Consider the following 15,460-nt stretch of genomic DNA (forward strand, 5'->3'; position numbering starts at 1 on the left):
ATCAACAATTACACAGGTTCTGTTTCCATATTGCGGATTTTGGTTACGTAATATTATTTTCTAAATTTCACGTTGTGAATATATGATTTGGGCAAACAGAGCCGCAAAGAAGTACACAATGGGTTGTTGGGTTTTTTTTGCAGTTTTATCTAGAACAAGCGATGCTTAAACCTTTGTCTGATTCTTGTGAAACTATCCACACGACAGTTTTCTAAAAATCCATCCTCTGTAAAACGTCTTCTCTAGTTGTCCTGCATATGTATTCGCTAATGAAGCTGTGTGTTCTGAGCCTGGATCTCTACATTTCTGTATGAACCAGCTTAGAGGGCTAAAGACAGCTTGTGTTTAAATTGAGTGTAAGGCAATTTATGCTTCTAAAGTCATGGTCAGCATTTATTATTGTACTGTGCTGTAAACTTGTTCTGTGCCTAGTCACATTATTTTATAGCGTTTTTATAGCGTTATCAAATCCGGTGGCGCTGTGTGTTAGTTTCCTGACTCCCATGTCACATGGTCTGTGATTGAATCCCATGGAACTATGACTTTATTTTTTAACAAACATTTCTTTGAAAAAATGAAACGTTTCCCTTGGTCAGAGATTAAATAAAAAATCACTCGCACCAAACAAATTTATATTTCTAAATATCACAACATGATCGAATTTAAGTCTTTTTAATAACAATGAATAGTCACCTATGCGTTACAAAATAAACATTTATATTGATTTGAATCGCGTTTTGATTTAAATCGTAAACGCGTGCTTAAATATATGTTTAAAAGCGATATACTGTATAAAAGCGCTGATTCTTATGGAGTGTGTTCCGCCAGGGATTCAATTTTTTTTTTATCGCGTATCTAAGGAAAATTGCAGTATAACTTTGTTCATGCACAAACAGTGGCATGTTACATTATAATTTGGGTGTATCCTCTTGCCAGAAAGCTCTAAATTGCAACGTAAATTGCAAAAATGTACTTGGAATCTGTCCAAGCCCTCCTACGAAAATTATTTAAACTGCGACACTGATCAGTCATCTCTAAATAAACTTTATTTTATATAGCGTTTTAAGCGAATAGGTAATTAGATTGCTCATAAACCTAATCGTTTTTTCTACATAAACACAGCGTGATTGCTCTCTGAAAATGATTTTCCTTTATATTTGGGCTCAGATTTGAACTATAGATCGTATTATTATAAACTTTCTTGGAAAAATGTATTTTATTTAAACCATGTTTGCTATTAATTCATTTAGGGCTAAAATACGTTCATTGTCTTCCAATCGAGTCGAGTTGACATTGGAAGCTTGCCACTCCCGGACTGTTAAACCTACGCATTAGCATGTTAAAGCGATTCTATTGAGGAGCCCAGCTACCACTTAACACTGTACTTCCTACTTTGAAAATACCTGTGAAACCGGTTTAATTCGTCACAGCCAGCACTCCGGCAGAGAGGGGGTTGTACTCGTAAAGTAGAAGCAGGCGAGATTTCCAGCGAAAGACGCCTCCCCCCTCAAAAACCCAGTAAGCAGTAATGCTTTAAGTTGAAAATCGAGGTGGATTTTGAGGATGATAAAGAGGATTAACTGGGATGGGAGGAGGGTTTGGTTTTGCATAAGGGGGTGGGGTTATGCTAATTGGAGGACTTTGCGAGAGTATAATGGTTTGATATATTTGATTTTGTATTGTGGTCGTTATCTATGTTTTTGGTTGGTATTATGTTTATATGGTTGTTTTTGTTGGTTGGTTGATATTATGGTTATTAATAATACAATCTATAGTTGAAATCTGAGCCTAAATAAAAAGAAAAAGCAAGTGATTAGGTTTATGAGCAATCTAATTACTTATTCGTTTAAAACGCTATATAAAATAAAGTTTATTATTAATTTGCTAGACAGAGCGGTGAACATTATTATGCATAAGACAAAGATAACGAAATCTGTGTACACTGTAAGGTTTTTACTTCCTAAACTTTTAAAATATACGTTTCGAACAGAAAGAAATCCTCTTCCTGGTACAGTACTGTATGTATAGCAAACCAGCACGTCTTTTTTCTCCAATCAGAGGGGTGTCAGATGGTGTCAGCCAATCACCATTCTGAAGCCCTACCATAATCTCTGGTATGGGAGACCCCAGAATTCTGTCCCATAGTTTAGACAGATGATAGATACTTTTATTGATCCCGTGAGGGAAATAAAGCAAATAATTTTCATTTTAGGAAATTATTAAACGCTCGGTTAAAAGCAAAGGAGATTGTCTGTTATAGTGGACATAAAAACAAGAGTTCGCTGGCATTATATCCTAGAAGACACAGACCAGGAGAATGCCCGCAGCGTAAAAGAAAATGCCTGATGAACTAGGGATTGGACAGTTTCCAACTGCTTGTACAATCAATGGAAATGTTCAAATAAATGTGCAAAAGAAATAAACAAAATAATCATTTATTTCTTTATCATATTGGCTAGCTAATATCCTCTCTTTGCTAGTTAGTGGGTGTGTTTCTGCATTGGGTAGCAACGGGTGACTGTTCTCAGGCGGAAGATGTAAACAGCTTAATTTTCGTGTTAAATAATTTTTAAAAGTTAAAATTCATTCTATACAGCAATCACATATTTGGGTACCGTTTCATAAAACTTTCATGCTTAAAATGTTTAGGGAGAAATGGAAGACTGGTGTGTATTTTTTCTTTAAACTATCAAGACCAGCCATACACAGTACAGTTTATGTACATACAGCAATATATGTTCCTAAATTAATATCGTTTATGACCTTCAGATGCGTTATGCTCCTCTTCTTTTTATGCTCAGCTACCAAAATTTCCCTTTAGTGGTAAAATTCCATATAAATATTCAAAACTAAGCGGATTAAAATGTGCACAGTAAAGACATTAAATGATTAAATCTTTTCACTACCAACCAATGCACCACGAGTGCCCCTGTCGGTCATTTTGGCCAGCCAATCACTTACCGCGGTGCCCTGCTGGTAGGTTACTGTACCGCGGGTTTTTACCGCGCATTTTGAATGGCTGCATCTGTATATAGTAGTTGGAAACTGGTACAGAGAATTAAGCCATATTTCCTCAGACAACTACTGGCATGCCTTACAAAGGACATATACCTTCCCATTAAAGGGGAAGTCTGGGTATTTATAGAGGTGAGCCTGGTTCAGTGTTCAGATCTACAGGGCATCATAGTAGCCCTGAGCAGTTCCACAAGCCAAGAACAGTGACAGACCACCAAAACTCTCATTCTTAATCTGGTCATATGTTTGACTCTGGGTTACACATTGCGGCTGGGGAATGCCATTCATCACTGCTGATGCTACTATAATGGAATTTTAATTGCTTGTGGATTTAAAATGGTAAGATTTTTTTTATACCGAATTTGTTTGAGTTCAAGCATTCCATTTTCTAATGGAAGCCTAGTGAACAACTTTCAAGGTACCACTGCTTTCACTAGAAAAAATGTTTTCAGATAGAAATTGATTGAGTCTGCTTCTAGGTGACTCTATAATCCAAAGTTTCAGTTTTATGCAGTTCCAGAAGGTGAGGGTCCATAGATGTTCATGTAAAATAGGGTATCCCACTGCTGGTGAATTGAAACAATAAATTAAAATAATAGATGCTGTTTTATTAATCCACTATGTTCCCCAATCATCTTAAAATGTCAAGTCATATAATTATATTCATAATTACTTTTTTATTGGTGTTTTTGATACAGAAGGTTATCATGATTCTCTCTTTAACAGTTTTGTCAGCTGAGGTGTTTTTCACAGAAATGTGTATGTAACTTTGAGAAGTCTATTACTGAAAAGATTGTATTACTATGATTAAATTGGCTTTATGATTGAGAAGCATTATAATCTCTATATAGCTATCACTATGCAGTGCCTTTTAAGCAAAGACAGCCTTTAAACTAATCAAGTAAATATCAAAACTTCTGTTTTCTTCTGCAGCCTTTTTAAGTAATTTCATTGTCAGGACATCATGATTAAATACAATATCTGCACACTGTGTTACATGCTTGAAGATACTAGCATTTTCTGAAATGAACAAAATGAGAAATGGAAAACTGCAAGTTTATGGGCAAATGAAAAACTTTAGGCCATGCCTTCACTTTCTTGACTTTCCAAATTCATGCCCTGCAGTGACATATCCTCAATTTAAAAAATAGCATTTCATATGTTTTGTGTTGGCTTCATAGCATCCTGGATTTCGATATTTTTTTTTTTAAAGAACACAGTTTAATAGGCAAATCTGTGCCTGTTTTGTATATATATAGCTGCAGGCTAAATGTTAAAATCAACCTCAAAATGATCCTTTGCACTTTAAATAATTATGTGCTATATGTGAACTATAAGAAACGTCAATCAGGAGTTAATCGAAAACACAACTGATGTTATGTGTTATAGTAATGGTAAAAAGATTTGGATGTGTTTGGTACAATTTGAACCAGGAGAAGATACAGCTACTGTAGGAACGCCAACTTGAAGTGTTCTAAACAGTCTGTGGTGTCAAAGGGTGTACTTAGAAGTATTTGGAGTTCTAATGGGAAAGTGTAGAAAATAAGTCTGTACCTGTTGGTTTGGGATTCAAGCCTCATGATGGAAGCTCCAGTATTCCTAAAAAATTATAAAAATCAGAGTTGTATGCTTCCTCTTTTCTTTATTCTTCATTTCAAGGAAGTGTTCTAAGTAAAACATTTACTGTAAGCAATTAAGTCATCCAGTCGGGAGAATGATTAGTTTTAACTGCCATATTACAAAAGTAGGGGACCAGTTGTTCTCTGTCTATCTGCTATCTTTTAGTGCCTAGTTTGCTTACACAACAGCTGCACAGTTAATCTCAGGTTATGTTCAGTTTCATTATTATTTTAAAATACATTATAATTTGGGTTTAACAGATACTTAACAATGCCCTGCTGTGGAGATAACTTTAGGCAGGGCTTTTGTTTACTGATGATAAGTGGAGCTGTATTTTCCCTGGAACACTCTCCCCTGTGAACTGATGTCTTTATATGATCCAGCTCTGGCTGTGATGCCTCAATGGTCTGAGCTACTACTGTTGTTTTAAGGCAGCTGTTCAATCCCTTAGAGCGGAACTGGTCAAGGGTGCTGTATAGCGGATATTTCAATTGTTTTGTTTTATTTTTTCTTGGAGCTGTTGGGCTTAATTTATTCAACACTGTTAGCCTGACTTCAAGGCTGAATTCCCTCCAGAACTAGGGAGCAAGAAGGTATAATTGCAACAGTAAACAGTGCATGGTGCTGGAGACGCAGGTAAGAAACACAGAGAAATGGTAAGTTCATTAATATCCTGCATAGACCTGAGCTTCATAAATATGCATGATAACACTAATACAGAAAGACAGCCTTTTTTTCAGTTGATACAGTTTAGGACCAGCTTATGTTACTCTCCTGCAGAAGAATGGAGAGACAAAGTGAACTTTATTGAGGATGAAAAGAATGTGATTGTGAATTTTCATGGTAAATTTTATTAACTATATAGCGTACTATATACTAAGCTATATACTGGCTAATGTATATAGCTTAGTATATACAGTATACTAAGATATATGTATAAAAAGGGCTGTGATTCTTCTACGGTTCACCCAATATAGACGTAAGTACTCTCGAATTAAAGCTGACATTTTCACTCTAACCTCATAGCCATTGTTTCGTTTCGAAACCAATGTGCAGGAGTAAAGAGCCAAAAAAAAAAATGTGTTACTGTCCAAATAGTTACGATCTGCATTGTATAAAGGTTGTAATATATTTTCTGCCTCACATAGTTTTTCATTATTATCATTATTAATTATTAATTATCAGCAATTGTTTTCAAAGTCACTTTTTGATTAAAATTATATAGATTATTTAAAATACTCTCTGTTATGCAAGTTTGACCTCCCATTTCAGTTCCATTATGTATATAATATGAACAGACTACATGTTTTTTCTCATCTTCATTTTCTCCTCCTACCTTTTAACTGGTAAACATTCTTCTGCTTACTCTCTAGATTAACTTTATTTTTTACAGTCTGTGATGCCCATCCTAGGAAGATTAGTATGGTAGAAGCAGTGTGGTAGTTCAAGTAGGCAGCTGCGTCAGCATGTGTACAGTAGGCTGCTAAGGAACAAGTAATGGTTTATTACACACCCAAAGGTTAATGTTCACACCCAATGAAGGCTCCACAGCAGCAACATTGTGTTTCTTTTCTTCTCTTTTCAGCATGAAATAAACCTTTACTTGTTCTTTTGCAGACTGCAGTGTGTGTGTTTATGGCAGACAGGGGTGCATTCTAATATACATTTTTTAGGAAGCAGAATGATGACAAACACTATTACATTGGCTAAGTAATAAAAAATAACAAAAAAGTTGTCATGCTCCTCCTTAAACCATTCTAGAAGTATTTTGCTCAAATTGGCACCATGTACTATAGTTCTATACTATAGTATAAGTAGTTAGCTGTGTCAGCATGCGTAGGCTGCAGAGGAACACATAATGGTTTATTCCACGGGTTTATTCCATGCTGAAAAGAAAGGAAACACAACCATGTACTGTATACTCTGATTTTAATTAAAAGGCAGCTCTGAACTCAGGTAGCCAACTAAACATTTTGGTTTGCTACATTCGTTTTAGTCACTACATTATTGTAAAACATACATTTCATGGTCTTCCTTATGCAAATATAGAGTTTGCTTCCTTGTACATTGCGAAATGTTCCTGAATGCCTCACTCAGGAGTATTATATTGTTACACAGCATCAGGGCTGGTCATTTTGAATGTAATTTTAAGCTTAGAGAGAAAAGGCTGTTGTGATACTACACTGATTGCATATCACAATATTATTTAAGTGTTTAGCTGTTTATTGTGTTTAAGAAAATATTCACACAATCCAATAGGTACAGTATAACGTTTATCACTTACAACTGACTACATGAGTACTGTATATGTGCTGTATAATATAACATTCTGAGAACACCGAATTATTCATAATGACCTACTTTAATAACATTTCTTACCACATCTGTCTGTACAATTATTGTCTGTATTTGCACGCTTTGTACCTACAGAAGATTCACCTACATAGAGTGTGTTAGTACAGTGGCCTGGAGATTTACCTGCACTCAGTGTACCTCCAGAACAACCTGTAAACCCATACTCAATGTACTTGAAAAAGGATGTATAAACTCATCTGTGCACATTGAATTTTTTAAAGACTTTGGAGATTCACTTGCACACTATGTAACTGCAGAAGGACATGGAGTATATTCACTACCAGAAGAATTCACATAATCCCGCAGGCCTCCAGATTGATTGTAATCTTTGTCTTTGTTAATGATCCTCCAAGTGAGGATGTGAAATCTCATTTAAGGTGATAACCAGATCTACTGTGCTTTATGCATCACAGCATCACCAGTCTCTTTAATAGCCCTGCTCTCTAACTAATTAAATTAAACAGTGTAGGGTAACATCAAATATCTCTTTTTTCTAGTTCACACTGGATTTTAAATTGAGCCTCCAAAAGATTATAGACTCTTTGCCTTTCTTTCCTTCAGTGGAAGTTGTTTACCATTTTCCTGTGATTTGTTCATTTTACATTAATCACAGCTGAGAAACAAAAGAAATAAAGCAATTTCAGAAAGTTTTATCTTGTGACATTTCCCATATCTTTTAATGCCAATACAGTCTATACCAATACCAAACCTGAAAGAAAGTGTGTTTTATATTATAAAAATATAGTTTAAATATATAATAAAATATAGTTGTAGTCGAAATGTTTTTAATTTTGTGCAGTTTTCTGCTCATACAATATACCACATGCAGTTTTCTGCTCATACAATATACCACATGGTCTGATCACAGGATTGTGAAGGACGGTCAGTATGGATAGGTCTTCCTTAACTAGCTTGTTAAAAGTCTTTGAACAAGCAACTGCAAGAAGAGATACAGAAAAAGAAAAGGGAATGGTGTATTAAGATGATTTGGATGAATTTTCTCACGTAATATAAAATCACAAGTGAAACACATTCAAGGTACTGAATGTAATAACAGTAACATAACTGCACTACTTGTATTTATTGTATATATTGCATACACCATTGACACATAGCAGCTCTATATTGAGTTTTATTCAATTAAAAAAAAACATAACCTCAATTTTGTGATTTTTGTGTTTTTGTGAATTTTGTGATTTTTTGTGATTCTTGTGATTTTTGTGAGCTCACAGAAAAGACATTCATTGCCAGCAACTATTGCTGCACGCCGTATTGTTGTGCATTTGATAAATAAACTTTGATTTGATTTGATTTGATTTGATTTGATTTGATTTGATTTGATTTAAGAATGAGCTGGAAACAGAATTGGAGTGAATGATAATTTTGAGGTGCTTTAATAGTGGAGTACCTCGGGTATCTGTATGGGGACTGCATTTCTCAATTTATATCACTTTTCTAGATTATTTGATAGTTAAATTAACTGAGGTCTCATATGAAATGCATACAGTACAAATCTCATACCAAACCACGAGCAGAAGCACACGCTATAGAAGCTGCAGAAGACTTTCAACAGGACTTTGACTTAACTCAGGATTAGAACTTGGAACAGTTACTGTATGTGCAATTTTGGTCACTGCATAAGATAATTGTAATTGAAATCAATCCAGTGAAGAGAAACAAGATGCACTCCAGTGCTTAAGGAAATGTTCTACACAGGCAGGCTGAAAGAACCAAATTCCTTTAGCCTTCAAAAAAGAAGACTTTGAAAGGAAAAGATTAAAGTTTTCATAATCCTCAAAGTTGACTCATTTGACTTCTTCAAAGACAACAGTGAAATAGGAACCAAATGACACAAATGGAAACTATGGGGAAGTGCTTTTGTGAATAGGTTTTTCTTTACATTAAGGGTGGTAGGAATATGGAACAGGCTACCCATCCATGTTGTTGAAACTGAAACTGATAGTCTTCTTTGAAGAAATGGCTGGATGAGATCCTCAGTACAGGAGACACTACATTGCACAATAGTGATGGAAGTTTGGAACAAGCTACCCAGCCATATTGTTGACGCAAATACCCTGAATTTTCAAGAAATAAATTAATGATATCCTTGCAGCAGTTAATAACTAATTACCAACCTGTCTAGATGGGTGAAATGGCTACCTCTTGTTTTCAGACATCAATTAGTTCTTACCTATTTTATGCTTTTAATATATGTGGAATTTACATTTATATAGTACATTTCTATAAGTGCAAGTGATACAGAATTTCAAAGCTGTATTTGAAATGTTCCTTTTGAACATTCCTTTTGAAAATGTGACTAAATTCACTGTTTAAACACATACTGATGAATTCTGTTACTAAAAGAAATGACACTTTTGTTTTGCCTGCTTTCTGAATAACTTCTTAGAAAGTGCATACTGTGTATTTTATAAAAGAAAAGACTGTTTTAGTGATGTGGCACAACTGGTATGCAAACAGCTACTGTTATTGCTACATTCAGAAAAGGTGAAAGATTTCATTAAATACAGTAGCTATGTAACATGTATGTATGCTATGTATCTGCTAATAATGGTGGTAAAACTGAAAGAACAAAACGTGCATACTAAGAGTTGTAACCCAATAAAGATGTCTGCATACCAAAAAGGCCATTAATTCCAGCCTGATTAAAAATATTGTTACAGAGAGTTATGAAAATGGTAAATATCAGGAATTGACCAAGCAGTTTAGTCAATAAATAAAATAATTATTCATAACCCCCAACTTGCAAGTGATTTATCCATGTGAATTGAATGTGAATTATTTGTTCTCTGGCACAGCTTTGGTGAAAAGAGTAATAATTTAGGCACATTTGATTAAACAAATATTTATAAACAATGACAATAGAAGCACTACACTACACACAACAAAACACAACACACAAGTTTCTATATTTATAATATGAACAGACAAGACATCCTGAGTTCTGAGTTCTCTCTTGTGGTCTCCCCTTCTTTCTCCTCTCTCTTCTTTTCCTCTCTCCTTGTCATTTCTCTTCTCTTTACTTCTCCCTCTCTGTGTTCTACTTTGATCTTATATAGTGTGCTTCCTGACTGCTCCTTGACAACCATTGACCCACAACTTAACCAGGTAAACCAAGTTAAACTTTACACCTGTTTATGATCAGGGGACTCCCTACATGTCACACACTTTATCTAAACTCTTAGAGACACTTACTAGTCACATATAGCTGTAAAAATATAGTGAAAAATGATTAAAAAATCAGAGGTTCTCAATCTATACATTTTGCATCATGAATTATCTTACAGACAGTGCTGTAAAAATCATTTCTCGTGCTTTCTGTTCGGTTGTGTGTTTGGGCATTACAGTATGAGGTAAAGGGGTGGATTGGAAAACATATTTGTTTTTATCCTGTTAGCTTTACCATATGTCTCCCTGGTGCAGTGAGCCTGAAAACATTCACTATTTGACAACATCATTGTGCTGTACAATTAAATATTGCAGACATTTCAAACATACAATATTATAATTATGGTCAGTAGCAATATTACCCAAAAAGAAAATTAACTGTTGTATACAGTAAAGGGTGTGTATGGGATGCTTCTCAAAGCCTTCTGTGGGATAAAGTCCAGACAAGGTCCTCCATCTTGTCTGTTCCCACCACAGTCCTATCAGAGGCAAATGCTGTCATACGTGATTCTGACAATAGAATTTATCAGCTTTAGAGAGTGGTAACGTTTTCTTATATTAACCTGATGTCAGTCACATAGTGAAAACTGCACCTGCACTGCACAAAAAAGCTGGCAACTCACATACACAACTCACACACAGTAACAAAGGAATGGTATCTTGAAGAAATTAGAACCATAACACAACAGCAGCAACTAAACATGGAACATGTTTTGTTTTTGATGCATTCAATTAAACCAGGCTGAACAGCAGAAATTTGTTTTTTTGTTTAAATTTCTTAAAAGTATCCTAGATTCCAGAAACAAATGAGAAATAACCTTATAGTGAAATAACAGTTGGTTGGGTCCAGCCTCAGGAACTAAAGAAGTAAAGCTCTGTCACCTCTTAGATTGCAAATCTTTTTTTACTGGTGAATACTACTATTCCATATATACAGGGACAAGGAATATTTACTGTAATAGAAAATCATCTATTAAAAATACCAGTATTTGTTTCTTATATTTGTAGTAACAGACAAATAAGAACTAGAACCCGAGATTAAGTTTGAACAACTGAGTTTATTGCATGCAAGGACCAATAAGTCCAAAGTATTGTTTGAAATATAAGTACAAAACCTCCAGTTTATATAGCAAATTTCACCCACTTCTGATGCAAATTGTTACCATAGTAATGGGGGGCCACCTATGTTTGGACATTACAATTCAGGAATTGCACTCGGGCATGTAAGCAATCCCACATTCCCACGAGCTCTTCTCTCCTTAAACGTACACGCACCAATCTTCTCAGCACTATTTAAACCCTCACTAGTCTTCCTTTCCTTGCTCACGATTGAGGTCTCCTCCCTGAGCTGCGTATTCGTACATTTGTTATCCCGCTAAACTAGTAATTAGACTCCCGGAATTTCGACTCAACACTTCCCTTCAACAATGTCTTCGCCTCCCGATTTGGTACTTGCGTTCCCCTGACTCCTTCCCAGATTTTGGACCCCAGCTCTTGTACCGACCACGTCTTTGCCTCCCGTCTCAACTCTTAACCTTCGAAATCAGAAGTGCCTCGCATAGGATCCCAATCCACTGAAGTCCGGTTCTCCTTGGCACTAAGACCTTGAAGATTTTTGATGGTCGGTTTTATCTTTCCTTAGTTGGGGGGGGGGGGGGGTTATCTTGCACTTGGAATTTCATATCAATTAACTCCCATCCCGCCATAACTCAAAGGTGCCCAAGCATGGAATGTCTTGTGTTACACGAAGTCTGTGTGCAGAAAAAAAACAGTTAACCCCTTTTTCACATCTTATATCTTTCATCATTACATCATGAAAGTATCTTTAATAATTATGTGCAAAACCGAAACTCTGTAGAGCCCATGAGTGCATGGAAATTAAGGTATTGTTTGCAAGAGATTTGGAAATGTGCACCTGGAGAAAATGGTCATGTCTCTAGGTGTGTGATTCCTTTGGGTTGTTAGTTATACAGATGCAGCCATTCAAAACAAGCAGGCGATACCGCATTATTTTGCGGTGCGCTTGACGCAGCCTACTGCGAGTTACCGTAAATTCTCGTATAGTACCTCATAATACCACATGGTACCGCAAGTAAAATAATAGTATCAGGAATTTTTTGTAAAAGTAACACCACAGCATTTCGCAATCACGCATTTGTTTCCAATCATGCAAAGTACAGTAATTTTTGAGAATCTCCGATTCACCGTGCCTTTTGCATGCTCATAAAAGAGATACATAAACATATTACTGTATGCAAACTGTACTGTATACAGTATGTTTATGTATATTTAATGTCTTTACTGTGCCCGTTTAAGTATTGAATATTTATATGGAATTTTACCACTGAAGGGAAATCTTAGTAGCTGAGCATAAAAAGAATAGGAGCATACTGTAATGCGTGTGAAGGCCATAAACAATATTAATTTTGGAACATAAACATACAGTATATGGCTGGTCTCGGTACTTTAAAGAAAAAATACACACCAGTATTCCATTTCTCCCTAAACATTTTAAGCATCGAAGTCTTTAACTAACATGATACCGGAGTCAACAAGCATACTTTTAGAATTTGATTAAAAGGGAATACAATATGGAATCGCTTATCTAAAGAAATTAATAACGATATAATTATATTCATGTAATCGCAACACAAGAATAGTACACGCTGCACATTGTCTGTTGATCATGTTTCTGTAGGGCTTTTTCAACACTCCTGATGTGACCTTGCCAGTGGTTGAAGCTGTTGAAGCTCTGTGAGACTAGACTCATGATGCGCGAGGCTGTAGCCAATTACCTCCGGTACGTGTCTGTGCCGTGCACTTTGAATGACTGCATCTGTAACACATGTTCCTACTGAAACATATGTATAAAGTCATAATTATGTATTGTGTATCATCTGACAAGTGAAGTGAAACACAAAGATTGTAATATACTGTATTTCTGTCACATCCATGTTTTATTCCAAATTTTTGTTACTGTTGTGTATATATATATGATTTCAACAATAAACAATTCCACAAAGAGATGCAGTTGAATCTCTTAGGGAATAAGGGAAAAAAATGTCTGGAGAGAATATTTTGAAGAAGCACCATTTTAGAATACACAGTAGTAAATATGCTTATATACAGTAGTACAACAGTGTTAACTGCACTTGCAGTTCTAAAAGCTATGGCGGAGCGGTGGCTCTGTGGTTAAGGATATGCGCCTGTGACTGGAAGGTTGCTGGTTCAAATCCCGCGGCCGGCAGAGGAATCCTACTCCATTGGGCCCCTGAGCAAGGCCCTTAACCCTAACTGCTCCAGGGGCGCCGTACAATGGCAGACCCTGCGCTCTGACCCCAAGCTTCTCCCTGTCTGTGTGTCTGGGGAATGCGAAAAGACGAATTCCTAATGCAAGAAATTGTATAGGGCTAATAAAGAAATATTAAACATATTAAACATTATGATAATAAGAGCTTAGTTCATTTTGGCCCTAGCTGAAATAATGCTTACAAAAATAATGGACAGTTTGTATTGCTGTTTTCACTGTAGTTGCTCTGTTATGACATACTGGTAAAAATATTTATTGCAGTTGTACAGTGTTGCAGTAGTTGCAGTTTTGTTTGACAAATCACTAAATTATGCACATTTTATATTTATTTCACAACAGGACTGTAGTATGGAAATTTTGTTGTCAATGTAATTAAATTCCAGTTGTTTTACCTGAGAATGTGCAGCATGAAATGATCACACTTGTGGAAACAAAACACTACATTTGCATAATTAAAACATGAATTAATCAAGCCATTGCAGATTGTAATGTTTGCAAAATGAGGGACAACCTTTTTAATTTGGAAGTGCCTTATTATGTAGATAATTTCAGCAGTAAAGTATCCAGACATTTGGAAGCTAGTTAGAAATTAATTCTGCAAACCTACAGTCAGTTCTACTGGCAATTATAAACACTCAAAGTCTTAGTAATTAGCAGTTTAAGTGCATGAGTGTCATAGGCTAAAATGAGAGGGTAGAGAGATTGTTTAAATAAAAACTCAGAGTGTTGCATAGCTTAAACTTTGAGTACAAACTGCTTTAATTGGGGAAAATTACAAGGCTACAACAGATGCCATAGTTACAGCACAGTCATATTCTGCAATATTCTAAAATCAAATCAGATAAAATATATTGTTAAATATGTGCAGCATGAGACTTTTCAGAAGAAAAGAAGAATTCTTCTTATCTCAGGAGAGAAAAGAATATGGCAGACCAGTTACTAAGTTAATGTTTAAGTCTTATTAACAATGTTCAGTGAAAAACGCAATTAGCTTTTCTAATCTCTGCTCAATTTTTATACCTATGGCAATCCTACACCTGTAAAGTTGTGACCCATATTAAAATATCCACTATATATATTATTATACAGTGTATACATATATACCATAGCGTAAGCACAGTAAAACCCAGGGAAATTCTGATACACTCAGGGAAAGTATATAAAGTCATGTACGAAACTGTGGCAAAGTAAAGAAAACAGTGTGCAATGCTTGGAAAACCATAGAAAAAAAAACTTGCAGCAGATGTACAGCGGTTAACTTTGATCATGGTATACAAGGGGCTTTTTAATATATACATCAAAAGGCTAGATGTTGAACGCATGATGTATCCTTGCAGTCAGGTCACACTGTAGGCAACTGCACAAAAATCACTTTCCCTATCTGTGTCATCACTAATGTCTTAACACAGTAAAACAGAAAACTCTGCTCCATTTGTCTCTGTCAACAACAAAGATTTATGTATTCCTCCTCCTTTTTCCCCCTAATATCACAAATCTGTTTCATATGGGTAGATTCTATTTGCCAGTACTGGTTAACTGGCAGTCCACAAAATTGTTTTTGCTGCAGGGAATTAGGATTTTTCTAAATATACTTGGCACCCAGGATGCCAACTCTACAGGATTGCCCTAGAGTCTCTCAGAATGAAAGATAAATCTTCTATCTTCTATTACAGATTACCCACTGGGTTATTGATTTACTGATATTTTGATTTTAAGTGTTTTTTTTAAGTTTTCTTTTTTTCTTGCCAGATTGATTGACAAATAAGAATGCCATACCTATGTAATGCCATGCTATACCTATGTAAACCTGATCATTCATCTTGTCCTTCATATTAAGTGAAGAAGCATCTATGAAATACATTACTAAATGACTGAATTCTTCTGGAGGAACATAAACTCTGAAGAGATTTCAACACAGTGTACTGTAGTTATTTTTATTTCAGTTGTTTGTTTCAATGTTGTGGGAGTTTGGAA

At 35.5% G+C, this 15,460-nt stretch overlaps 1 protein-coding gene across 20 annotated transcripts in view; it reads left to right on the top strand.

Moving 5' to 3' along the window:
- Nucleotides 1-15,460, top strand: part of fut8 (fucosyltransferase 8) — a 435,504-nt gene that overhangs the window by 236,246 nt on the left and 183,798 nt on the right. For 2 of the 20 annotated variants that reach the window (XM_015351247.2, XM_069192935.1), the window contains one exon: nt 12,875-12,976. The exons of 16 other annotated variants lie outside the window; for them this stretch is intronic. The gene's annotated coding sequence lies outside the window, so the exon portion shown is untranslated. Of the gene's footprint in view, nt 1-5,005; nt 5,292-12,874; nt 12,977-15,460 lie in introns of those variants that run through there. 2 more of the 20 variants (XM_015351255.2, XM_006632717.3) reach the window with 2 other exon arrangements.

The sequence above is a fragment of the Lepisosteus oculatus genome, chromosome 8 (genome assembly GCF_040954835.1).
Source record: "Lepisosteus oculatus isolate fLepOcu1 chromosome 8, fLepOcu1.hap2, whole genome shotgun sequence".
Lineage (NCBI taxonomy): Eukaryota > Metazoa > Chordata > Actinopteri > Semionotiformes > Lepisosteidae > Lepisosteus > Lepisosteus oculatus.